The sequence below is a fragment of the Mauremys reevesii genome, linkage group 8 (genome assembly GCF_016161935.1).
Source record: "Mauremys reevesii isolate NIE-2019 linkage group 8, ASM1616193v1, whole genome shotgun sequence".
Classification (NCBI taxonomy): domain Eukaryota; kingdom Metazoa; phylum Chordata; order Testudines; family Geoemydidae; genus Mauremys; species Mauremys reevesii.
Genome location: NC_052630.1, coordinates 21,525,231 through 21,536,625, shown reverse-complemented (window position 1 = coordinate 21,536,625; position 11,395 = coordinate 21,525,231). Strand labels below are relative to the sequence as shown.

Genomic DNA, 11,395 nt, shown 5'->3' with positions numbered 1-11,395 from the left:
CTGAGACCACCCCCCAAAGGGGCATCCCTTCTTCAAGAGCATCCCCAAAGGAGCCAGCCGCCCCCCCCCCAGAGCATCCCCCTTTCAGTTACTGAGCCCCACAGCGCCTCCCATCTGCCCCTTCCTTAGGAAGTGCCTCAGCTCGCTCCCCATTCCCCTGCTAGGACACCCTTGCATTCCACCAGAGCCAATGCCAAGCCCTGTGTGGAAGCCAGGCAGCAGAGCGTTTCTCATTGCAGGGGGCAGAGCTCTTCCCCGGGGGGCGCAGGATAGCTCCCTTGGGGTTCTGGGGTGGAGGACGCTCAGAACAGCTCTCCCTGGGCAGCCAGGGCAGGGGGCAAAACACTTTCCATGGGGTGGGAGGAAGGCAGCCCCAAAATCAAACCATCTGGGCAGGACACTGGCCTAACTCATGTAATTTCCAACTCCTCGTAGGGCTGCTCTGACGTCAGGGCCTGTGTCACACCTTTGGGCCCTGGCCGGGTTGTGAATAACACTGATGATAACCCCCAGTAATGTTAAAAAGAGCTCTCCAGGGATGAGCAAATCCTTTTGTTTGAATCTCACATCAATGACGTAAGGCAATGCTGTCCCCTCACCGCTGCATGTTGGTGCGACAGCAAACGGATGGCTCTCCAATCATGCTTTTCAATGTTCATCTTATTCCATAAAGTTCACTGCAAAAGCTGGCTGAGCCGAGCCCTGAGGGTCTCAAGCAGACAGAGAAGCAACTCCCCTCACCTTCTCTCAATCGATATGTTAGACAGAAATGGGACAAAAGCAGAAAAAAGAATAAAAATATCCATTAGTTACATGCCGCTTCAGGTCAGAAAACAGAATACAATCAATTCAAAGAGATAAGGCCAGCTATTTACTAAGGCCTGTTCTATGCACAGAGTTTGTACTGATATAATTGTGTTGTTTGGGGGGTGATTATTATTTTTTTAACTAAAAAAGTTATACTGGTACAACCCTAGTGTGGATAAAGTTATATGTATAAAGGTGCCTTACAGCAGTAGAGGTTATTTTCCTTCTGCACAGGAATAAAATCTACTGGTATAAGCCACATTTATATTGATTTAATTGCATCTGCACTAGGTAGGTTGTGCTGCTTTAGCTATACTGGCATATTGTGCTGCTTCAATGACATACTCTAATTTTTTAAATCCTTTTATTACTGGCTGAAGCACTGACTGCTGTGAGAAGTCCTTCTGACTTCAGTCGGCCTATTCATGGTAATAAACATTATGCCCAACAGTAAAAATGTTGGCAGGATTGGTCCTTTAAACTGGAGAGACCAAACTTTACAGCACCTCAGACTACATTGGCAGCATGCCAGGAGCCTGAGAATTGCACCTTGTTGGCATATAAATGCACATAGTCATTAGAATTTCTTGCACGGGCCCTCAACCATGTGACTAGCCCCTGAATATACACAATAAGGAGAGTACATAGTGACCCAAAGTGAAGAATGAAGAGGACTGAAAGGTCACCACTAACTCAGGGCTGCGTTTCGTGTGTGGTGTTCTCTCTGTCACAGTGAATGGTTTCATGTTGCAGGCACAATTTTCTGGCTTACATTTTGCTGCCCACACTAAAAGCTCTTTCAGAAATAATTCATCACTGGACCAAAATTTCATGAACATTCTAACTTCACATATCCACAAGGATTACAAGGGGGAAAAGCACTAGTTGGCAGTGCAGGCACCTAAATTAGCCGACATGAAATTGATCAGAGTAGCAACACATGCAAACTATTGGGCCCAGATCCCCAAATCCTATCAAACTGCTCAGATGAGACCATATGATACTTATGTGCATAAGCTGATTATGCAAGTAAGGGATATGTACTGATTTAGGTGGAGTGCATCATGGTTGTATTTCTCTAAATGGATTAATATAAAGTTATTGTTGTTTGAGGCCATCAGCAATAAAAATCTGTAGCTGTTGAACTTTGTCTTCGCATTGCTGTTTCAAAGGAAGGAGGAGTATTTCCAACCACTGATTAGCTCTCTGTAGAGCACATGCTTTAGGCACTATTCCATGTACTAAAATCAAGAAAAAGAAGGATTTGGCAATAGTCATTTTACAAAATAGTACAAGTTAGTCTGAGTGGTCTACAAACAAAAAACTATGTCAACACACCATAAAGAGGTTGTAGGTAGCATAGATGACCGGTGACTCCCCATACTGGAGGAGCACAGGCAAGCTAAAGGGAAGGACACATGACCACCCTATGTGCCTCCCTGGCCCAGTGACCACTCCCGCCCTGTGCCCAGCCTAGGGCCGCAGCACTCTTCCCGCCCCACATTCCCTGCGGCGGTAGGGGGGCTCTCTGTCCTTCTCTCCCTGCGCCTCCCCAACACATGTTCAGCCACTCTCCCTGGCAGCTGGGCAGGGAGCAGGACGGAGCCACTTTCTGTCTGAGAGAGCATAATAATGGTTGGCACTTTTGTAGCACTTTTCATGCATAGATCTCTAAGGGTCTCACAAAGGAAGGGATGTCCTCATTTTAAAGATGGGAAGAGACACAGAGAGGGAAATTGAAACTCAAGGTCACGTGGAGAGTTGCTGACAGACTTAGGTCTCTCAGCTTCTAGTCCTGTGCTCTATGAACTGGACAGTGCTACCACCACCACCCCTAAATCCTATATATTCAGAATGACACCACAGGGCAAGAGTGGTCAGTGAGGAGGGCAGTGCTGAAGGCTTCACAAATTAAGTGTGATTTATGGAGGAATTTAATGCACAAAAGTGGGAACCAAGTCCATGTATGATTTTATATTCTATATATGCTCCAAAGAATAAGCTAATTATAAAGTTTCAACCTTGCATCTGAATTTCCCTCAAATTGTTGATTTAAAGCCAGACCATAGTTTTATATTTAACAGTGTGTGTGTGTGTGTGTGTGTGTGTGTGTGTGAATTTTTTTTTACACATGAAAGTGTACCGTTAGCATGATTGATCAGACATGGGCTATAACACACATATCTCATATCTAGCCCACAAGGACATCGAATACATAACTAGTGTTCTGGTGTAAATCCATAGAAGAATCCATAGAAGGAAAGCTAGATAAAGCATATGCTGAGTGGATTTCTTTGTAAGTTAAATCTCTCCATGTGAAGTCTTTCCATTGATTTGAATGAGAGCTGGATTCATTTCTGAATGAGGAACTCTGCATTAGATTACATCACTGGGAGTCAGAGCTTCTGCATTCCCAGCTCAGCTTGTGACTAAAGTTGTGATTCTGGACAAGTTATTTACTGCTCCGTGCCTCATTTTTTCCACCTGTAACATGGGAATAATGATACTTCCCTACCTCACAAGATCATTGTGAGAATTAATTAACTAAAGTTTGCAAAGTGCTTTGAGATCTTCAGATGGAGAGCAGTATAGAAGAGTCAGTTATTATCGTTATGATTGTTGTTTTCCTCCCCTTAGAAATAAACCACATGGCTACATTAAAAATACCCAACTCATGGGGTTTAGGATGTGCCATTTGCATGTCATGTTGAGGCAAAAGAGTTAATCATACATAATGTGGGATTATATATACTTCTTATGGATGTAGAGTGGTTACACAACAACATTATAAGCTAATTGGTTGCCACATCTTTTTTAAATCAAAACATTTGAGTTGTGCAAGGAAAGAAAAGTAGTTGACAGTGCTCAGACTTCTTGTTTGTGTATTTATGTAACTGAAGAAATCACAGCCAAACTCATGTATAAAACAAAACGTTTTGTTAATTAAAAACAAACTTTCCCCTTTTATTCCATGCTTCAGGCAAAACCAGTTTTTTATGAATGAGTTGTGAACCCCAGAGAAATGAGGTGTTATAATGGAATGCCTGGCAGACATAGAAGAAATACCAGAGGCAACAGGATAAGTAGGGTATTGTAAAGTGATTTTTTTCTCCTGTGCTAGTGAAAGGCAGTGAAATTTCCTGGTTTATCCAAAACAAAGGGGCGAGAAGCTGTTATGTTTCTGGGTCCATCTCCTGTGAATTTCTGATACCTCAAGATCCAGTGCTATATATTCTTTGCTCTATTTGGAGCATGCCGAGTGGTCCTACAGGCCATACTGACCCAGGAGCCCACTGACTTTTAAGCTAAAAAAAATGTTCAGAACATCTTCCTCGTTCATAATTGTATGGGTTTGTGTGAGTCATGGATTATAACCAGTGTGATCTCCAAGAGTTTTACAGCCAGCTGCTGCAATGTGATGCTTGGCCCAGAGAGGCTGGGTATAATATTACCAATTTAAAGTGTGACAGGAAAAGGCTGCAAATGCCCTTTCAAAACAGCAGGACACAGAGAGCAACTAATGTCATTAGGCCACCGGTCAGGAGAGGACACAGAGTTTATATATACCATTGCCCTACCAAAGGCCAAATGTGGGACATAAAGAAGAGAGCCAATGGAAATCAATTGAGTGGGAAACACCCAAAATGCTGTGTGAACTCTCTGGCTTTGGTTTCATGTCTCAGATGCTTCTGATGCTTGTAAAACAGCAAATGTTGTAATCATTGAGTGGGCATGCAGTGAAATGCAGGGACAATCAAATGCAGATGTCCATATTATAATACTGTATGTTCTCTTGGCTCCCCCTTGGTGGGTTTCAACATGCCCATGGGGTCTGCTAGACAACTTGGGCTGGGCTCTGGCTTACCTTTCTGCGTGGGAAAAACAAAGGGATGAAGCTAGCTCAAACACCACCTACTGGTGAGCAAGAGTACCACCACCTTTCTGCCACGCCCCCACGTCCCACATCTGATCCAATAAATTGTCCAAGTCTGCAATCCTCTATCTCCTCTCTAGATGAAGAATGAAACAGTCAACAAAGTTATAGAGACAAGGTGGGTAAGCTAATATCTTATATCGGGCCAACTTCTGTTGGTAGAAAAGACAAGCTTTCAAGCTGCACAGAGCTCTTCAGGTCTGGAAATGGCCCTCAGAGTGTCACAGCTAAATACAAGTTGGAACAAATTGTGTCACATAAGGGTTTAGCATGTTGTAAGAGATCATCCAAGCTGACGTGGGCAGTTAACACCTCTGCAGTCATAGTAAAAAAGAGGGTTAGTGGGTTATAGATCATTGTTAATGAGCCATAAATCCAGTGTCTTTATTAAGTCCATGATTTTTAGTGTCTAATAAGTAATGAATTTAAGTTCCCAGGCTCATCTTTTGAAGTGCTGTTCAGGTTTCTGTTGAGGACAAGGACTGAGAGGTCAGATATGGAGTGATCATTTTGTGAAAAGTGTTCACCCATGGGTGGTATAGTGGTTTTGTCTTTTATCATTTTTCTGTGTGAGTTCATTTGAGAACATAGTGATTGTCAGGTTTCACCCACATAGCTGTTATTGGGGCATTTAGTGATCTGGATGAGGAGCACCACAGGTTGTGACAGGCAGCAGTAAGACCCATAAATTTTGAAAGGTGTGTTGTGGGGACTTCAAAAAAATTGAGGAACCATCTCCTGCACCTCACATACTCCTGAAGGGACCACCGTAAACAAGAAATCATCACATACTCCCACACACGGGAAGGAAAGAATCAGGAAACCTACCTGCAGATAATGCAAGAAACCCAAAACAACTATAAAAAAAGAACCCAATGACAGACATCCAACACAAAAATATAAAGTGGAACCAACTACAACAACTCTGCAACCCACAGAACACCACCTCTAGGAGAAACCATGACACCAAGATCCATCATATGGACATTAAATGGCACCCCAACATCATCAACTTATCAAGACCACCACTAACCAGAGGCTGAATTATCTTCCAGGGACTGAACTTCTGGCCCACCACAGAACCTGATACCATACTAATGTGGAGAACTAGAAGAATTATCTTGCCTACTCCACTGCAAATAATTATTTCACAACAGAGGCGCACCACCCACAACTACCACCATGGCCTTACTGATAGTCATAAGAAAAAACAAATCATCTGACTGGACACACCACAGTGGACAAAACCACACACTTCTTCATTATATCGATTGCTTCAGGAAAAAAATTGAGTGTGAAATCCTTAACAAACATCACATCCACCACAATCTCACCACCACTTAGAAGACTGCTGTACAATCCAAGCACCAGATAGTGATCAAACCAGCAGACCAAAAGGACACCATTATTATCTTCAACTTTGATGACTAGGTCAAGGAAGCCAACTGAAAACTCTCTGACATCACCTACTATAAAGAACTCAAAGATGCCGCATCACAATTCAATCAGAAATGTAAGGATATCATCAAATCCTTCCCCAAACAACTCCAGGAGAAAATCTACAACATCATCTCCCACAAACCCAACCCAGGGACTTTCCTAGATTCTTAAAAAAGGGAACCCAGGCAGAACCATCATATCTGGCCATGGAACTCTTACTGAAGAACACTGGGACTCATAGAAACCATCCTCAAACCACTTAGCACACAAAAGGCCAGTTTTCTGCAGGATACAATCAACTTCCTCCAGAAAATCTGCAATATTAACAACCTCCCTTAGAACACCATCCATGGCACCATGGCACCTCCCTATACACCAGCATCCCTCACAATGACGGTCTAGCTGCCTGCCTCAAATATCTACAAGACAATGGACAACACTCAGATATCCACCCCAAACACATTGCCAAACTCATCCATTTCATCCTCAACCATAATAATTTTACATAGCTCAGTGGTTTGAGCATTGGCCTGCTAAACCCAGGGTTGTGAGTTCAATCCTTGAGGGGGCCATTTAGGGAACTGGGGTAAAATCTGTCTGGGGATTGGTCCTGCCTTGAGCAGATGGTTGGACTAGATGACCTCCTGAGGTCCCTTCCAACCTTGATATTCTATTAAACAACAAACACTTTGCCCAAACCATGGGAACAGCCATGGATACTAGAATGTCTCCCCAGTATGCCAACCTCTTCATGTGTCACCTGAAGAAAGAATTTCTGGACAAATACACCATGAAACCAGTGATATGCCTGAGATATATCAATGACATTTTCATCATCTGAAGAGATGACCTATATTCCCTTACAGATTTCTACCACAACTTCAACAACCACCTCCCATTCATCAAACTCTCTCCCACACCAGCATCAGCCTCTTAGGTACCACAATCAGCTTCAACAATGGAACCCTACAGACAACAATTTACAAGAAACCCACAGATCACCACATTTACCTTCACAGATCCAGTAACTATTCCAAACACACCAAGAAATCTGTTATCTACAGCCAGACATTCAGATACCACCGATTATGCTCCGAGGAGAAAGTCCAGGATACACATTTTAACACACTTGAAACTGCTTTCACCTAAGACATTCCCCCAGAGAAGTAGATCTTATCATGGAACAGGCCACCCAAATACCCTGAGATGACCTGCTTCTATAAAGGAAAAAAAAATCTCCCATTGCACACCCATAGTTGTCACCTACCACCCCACATTGGAATCCTTACAGGTTAGCATTAAAGAATTATAATTCATCCATGATGGGGACACATCTTGAAAGAAATCTTTGCCAAGCACCCTCCTTTGGCCTTTAAACCACCACCCCACCCTTGCCAAGCTCACCATCAGAAGCAAGCTCCCCACAGACCTGGACCCACCTGCCTCACTGTCTGGAGTGGCTCACAACCAAGAGTGCCAACCTCAGGGCAGACTGTCAGGGAAGACACCCCAAGCTGGTGGTATGTTCTTTAATTAGATTTGACCAACCCAGAAACAAGTGTGAACTCCTAAAGCACTAGAACAGTCTTACCATGGAGTCCAGACAGTTCTCATGGGCATCTCAGACTATCTTGCCACCCAGGCAAGCTGGACTATGTGATAGATGATCACCTTACACCAAAAATCACAGCAATATTCAGGTTACTCCCAGTCCCAAAGGACCAGTCACATACCCCAGGTCATTTGTACTCAGATCTCAAACCAAAGACAACACCTGTAGTAACTTCTGTAATAAACTAAAGATTTATTAACTAGGAAAAGAGATAAGAGAGTTATCTAGAAGGTTAAAACAGGAAACACACACACACAAATGAGTTTAGATTTAAAAACATAATATAATGTTTTATATTCTGTAATAAGCAGCTCTATTTGTCCTTTATGGCTAAGCCATGCCAAGCAGCATGCAACCTCTTGCTTACGTTTAGGAAACTTTGACCCTCAGAGTCCAGACAGCATAAAGATTCCAGTTTTTCCTTGTCAGGGATTTTTATCCCCTCAACCTCAGAATGCAAGCTGAGGGTATGAGTTCATGTGCAGGCTTCCCCTTCCTGGAGAGCGTTAGGAATGCAGTCAATAAGGTCTCTGTCTTTTGATGCTACACATGCCTCATTTGCCTTCAGTGGGCCATCTTGTGTGCAGGATGAGCACTTTACCTTAATTAACACTTCTTTTCCCGTGTAGTGAGTTACATCAGTGGTTATCAAACTTTTTTTCCCCCGCAGACCACTTGAAAATTGCTGAGGGTCTCAGCGGCCCACTAAATGATCTTTCAAAATGCTGTTTGTATTGTAAAGTGCTTTGGATAAAAGTGCTATATTTAAAAAAAACTTAATAATAATTAACGTTTTTTGTTTTACAAATAAAAGCACAAACTCGTATTTTAATAACAGTAGTCTTACCTTTCTAATATGATAGATGTGTCTTCTCTCCCCTGCTGCGGCAGCCCCTGAGCTGGGGCTGGGATGGAGGGAGGGTCTCTCCCCTGCTGCGGCAGCCCCCGAACTGGGGCTGGGAAGGAGGGAGGGTCTCTCCCTCTCTCCCACACCGCAGCAGCCCCCAAGCTGGGGCTGGGAAGGAGGGGGGTTTCTCTTCCCCGCCACAGAGCTGAGGCTGGGAAGGAGCGCTGTCTCTTCCTGGCAGCCGCAGCCCTGGAGCTGGGGAAAGTCACCTCTTTCTCTGGCCGCCACTGCCTTGCACATCCCAAATTCCCCCCACCCCCTCTTCTCACCCCACTGCCCCCTCTCACCTACCTCATAATCCCCCCAAGGCCACCACCCCACCTTACATGTGCGTCTTCTCCAGGGTCCAGGCACCTAATTAGTGGAGCCACCCCTGCGCGACTCCATTAATTAGGTAGATGGCCTTTCATTCTTTCATGTGTGGCTGCCAGGGCCGGCTCTAGGTTTTTTGCTGCCCCAAGCAAAAAAAAAATTTGGCTGCCCCCCGTCCCAGCCCTGGGCTCCCCCCTGTACCCTCCTGCTGCCTCAATCCTGGGCTCTCCCCCCACTGACCCACACCCCCTGCCGCCCCAGCGCTGGGCTTCTCCCTTTCCTCCCCACCAGTGCCCTCCCCACCCTGCTGCTGCCGCCCCAGCCCTGGGCTCCCCACCAGTGCCTTCCCCCCCCACCCACACACACGTCCTGCCTCCCCAGCCCTGGGTCACTGGTAATGCTCCCAGGGCATGTCATTCAGCAGGAATTTTGGATGTGCACAAAACACAGACAGGATTGGTTCCCATATAGTTACAGAGCTGCAGTAAAGTGGAACAATTTTCAGCTTGTGTGATTGGAGGATATCTGGATGCATATTATAAGACTGTCCTCCATAAATGAGGAAAAGTTGAGGTGCCTTTATTATTCTTTTGTTCCACTCTTTCTTTCTATGGGGAATTTGCCAATGCAATATCACTGTCTTCCTTTTAAACAAACAAAAAGGCAATGGCTGTTGAAAATAGCAATTCCAGTGCTAATAAGCATTTCTTGCTCAATTTTATCCTGCTTTTTCTACAGCAAGTTACAGTGGATCAGTATATTTGATTTGGGAGAAATGAAGTAACAGCTGCCCAAACTGAGCTTGAGCACTCCTGAATTTTGAGGTGTTCAAATCTGGAAGGCAGGTGCTGGGGGGGGGGGCAGATCTGTGGGCTCCACGGGGGAGCATGGCAGCAATGTGTCTGGAGCTGCATGGAGCCAGACATGCTGGCCTGAGTGGCACGGTAAGGGGGCTGGGTGTTGGAGAAGGGGTAGGGGGTTCCAGGGGGCAGTCAAGGGACAGGGAGCAGGGGTGGTTGGATGGGGCAGAGGTTCAGGGGGGCAGTCAGGGGACAGGCAGCAGTAGGATAGGCATGGGAGTCTCAGGGGTTTATCAGGGGACAGGTAGGGGGTGGGGTCCTGGGGGTCTCAGAAGGGGGCAGTTGGGGACAAGGAGAAGGGAGACTTAGATAGGGGCTGGGATCCCAAGGGGCAGTTGGGGCAGGGGTCTTGGGAGGGGGCAATCAGGGGACAAGGAGCAGTGGCATTTAGATAGGGGGTGGGGTCCTGGGGGGCTGTTCGGGGGAGGAGTCCCAGAAGAGGGGTATCAGGGGACAAGGACCAGCGGTGTTAGATAGGGGGTGGGGATCCTGGGGCGCAGTTGGGGCAGGGGTCCGGGGCGGGGGCAAACAGGGGCTGCGTGCCGGGAATCAAACGGCTCTGGGCTGCCCGCAGCCGCGGGGAGCCCTGAGCCCTTTAAATCCTAGCCGGGGCTGGGAATCTCTGCGGGCAGCCCAGAGCCCTCTGACTCCCCGGGGCTGGGATTTAAAGGGCTCTGCGCTCCCCGCGGCTGCCGGCAGCCCAGAGCCTTTTGATTCCCGCCCCGGCTGGGATTTAAAGCGCTCTGGGCTCCCTGCGGCTGCGGGCAGCCCAGAGCCCTCTGACTCCCGGCCGCAGCCGGGATTCAAAGGCAGGGCCGCCCCAAGTAGAGCGCCGAATTGCCACCCTGGGCAGGGGGGAGGGGGCGGTCCGTGTGCCCTTAGGGCAGCAGGCGCGTTTCCGCGGCAGCGGCAATTCAGCGGCAGCTTCTATGTTTAGCTGAAGCCGCCCTGGACAGCTAAACATAGAAGCTGCCGCTGAATTGCCGCTGCCGCGGAAATGCGCCTGCCGCCCTAAGGGCACACGGACTGCCCGCCGGCGGCGGCAATTCGGCGCGCTACTTGGGGGCAAAACAAGGGGGACTGCCGCCCCTTGGAGAATGCCGCCCCAAGCACCAGCTTGGAACGCTGGTGCCTGGAGCCGGCTCTGGTGGCTGCTCAGGCACCTTAGAGGGAACTATCCATGGACCACCTGAATGGAGCTCACGGACCACTGATAGTCCACAGACCACAGTTTGAGAACCTCTCAGTTACATAATTACGGAGGTTTACAATGCAGATACTCAGTATAACTTTCTACCATGGGATACAGATATTATAAGTAGGATTAATACATGCAGCATCCTACAAGTATTCCATAAAGTCTAAACACATTCTAACACCACTAATATCTATTTTAACTATACTAACCCACAGGTGAGCCAGACTGGTTTCCAGCTCAGTGTTCAGTGAGGCTTTGGACCTTTAGCCTGAGCTGGCACTTGGTCTGCCAGTGTCACACCACCAATTCAAAGTATCATCAGACA

General features: G+C 46.6%; 1 long non-coding RNA gene across 1 annotated transcript; it reads right to left on the bottom strand.

The window, feature by feature from the left end:
• Positions 1-286: 286 nt before the first annotated feature.
• Positions 287-6,167, bottom strand: LOC120369836. The gene is made up of 3 exons (XR_005583454.1): positions 6,076-6,167; positions 4,673-4,817; positions 287-741 (listed from the first exon to the last, which is right to left on the bottom strand). It is a non-coding gene; the product is annotated as an uncharacterized LOC120369836 (long non-coding RNA).
• Positions 6,168-11,395: the final 5,228 nt, after the last annotated feature.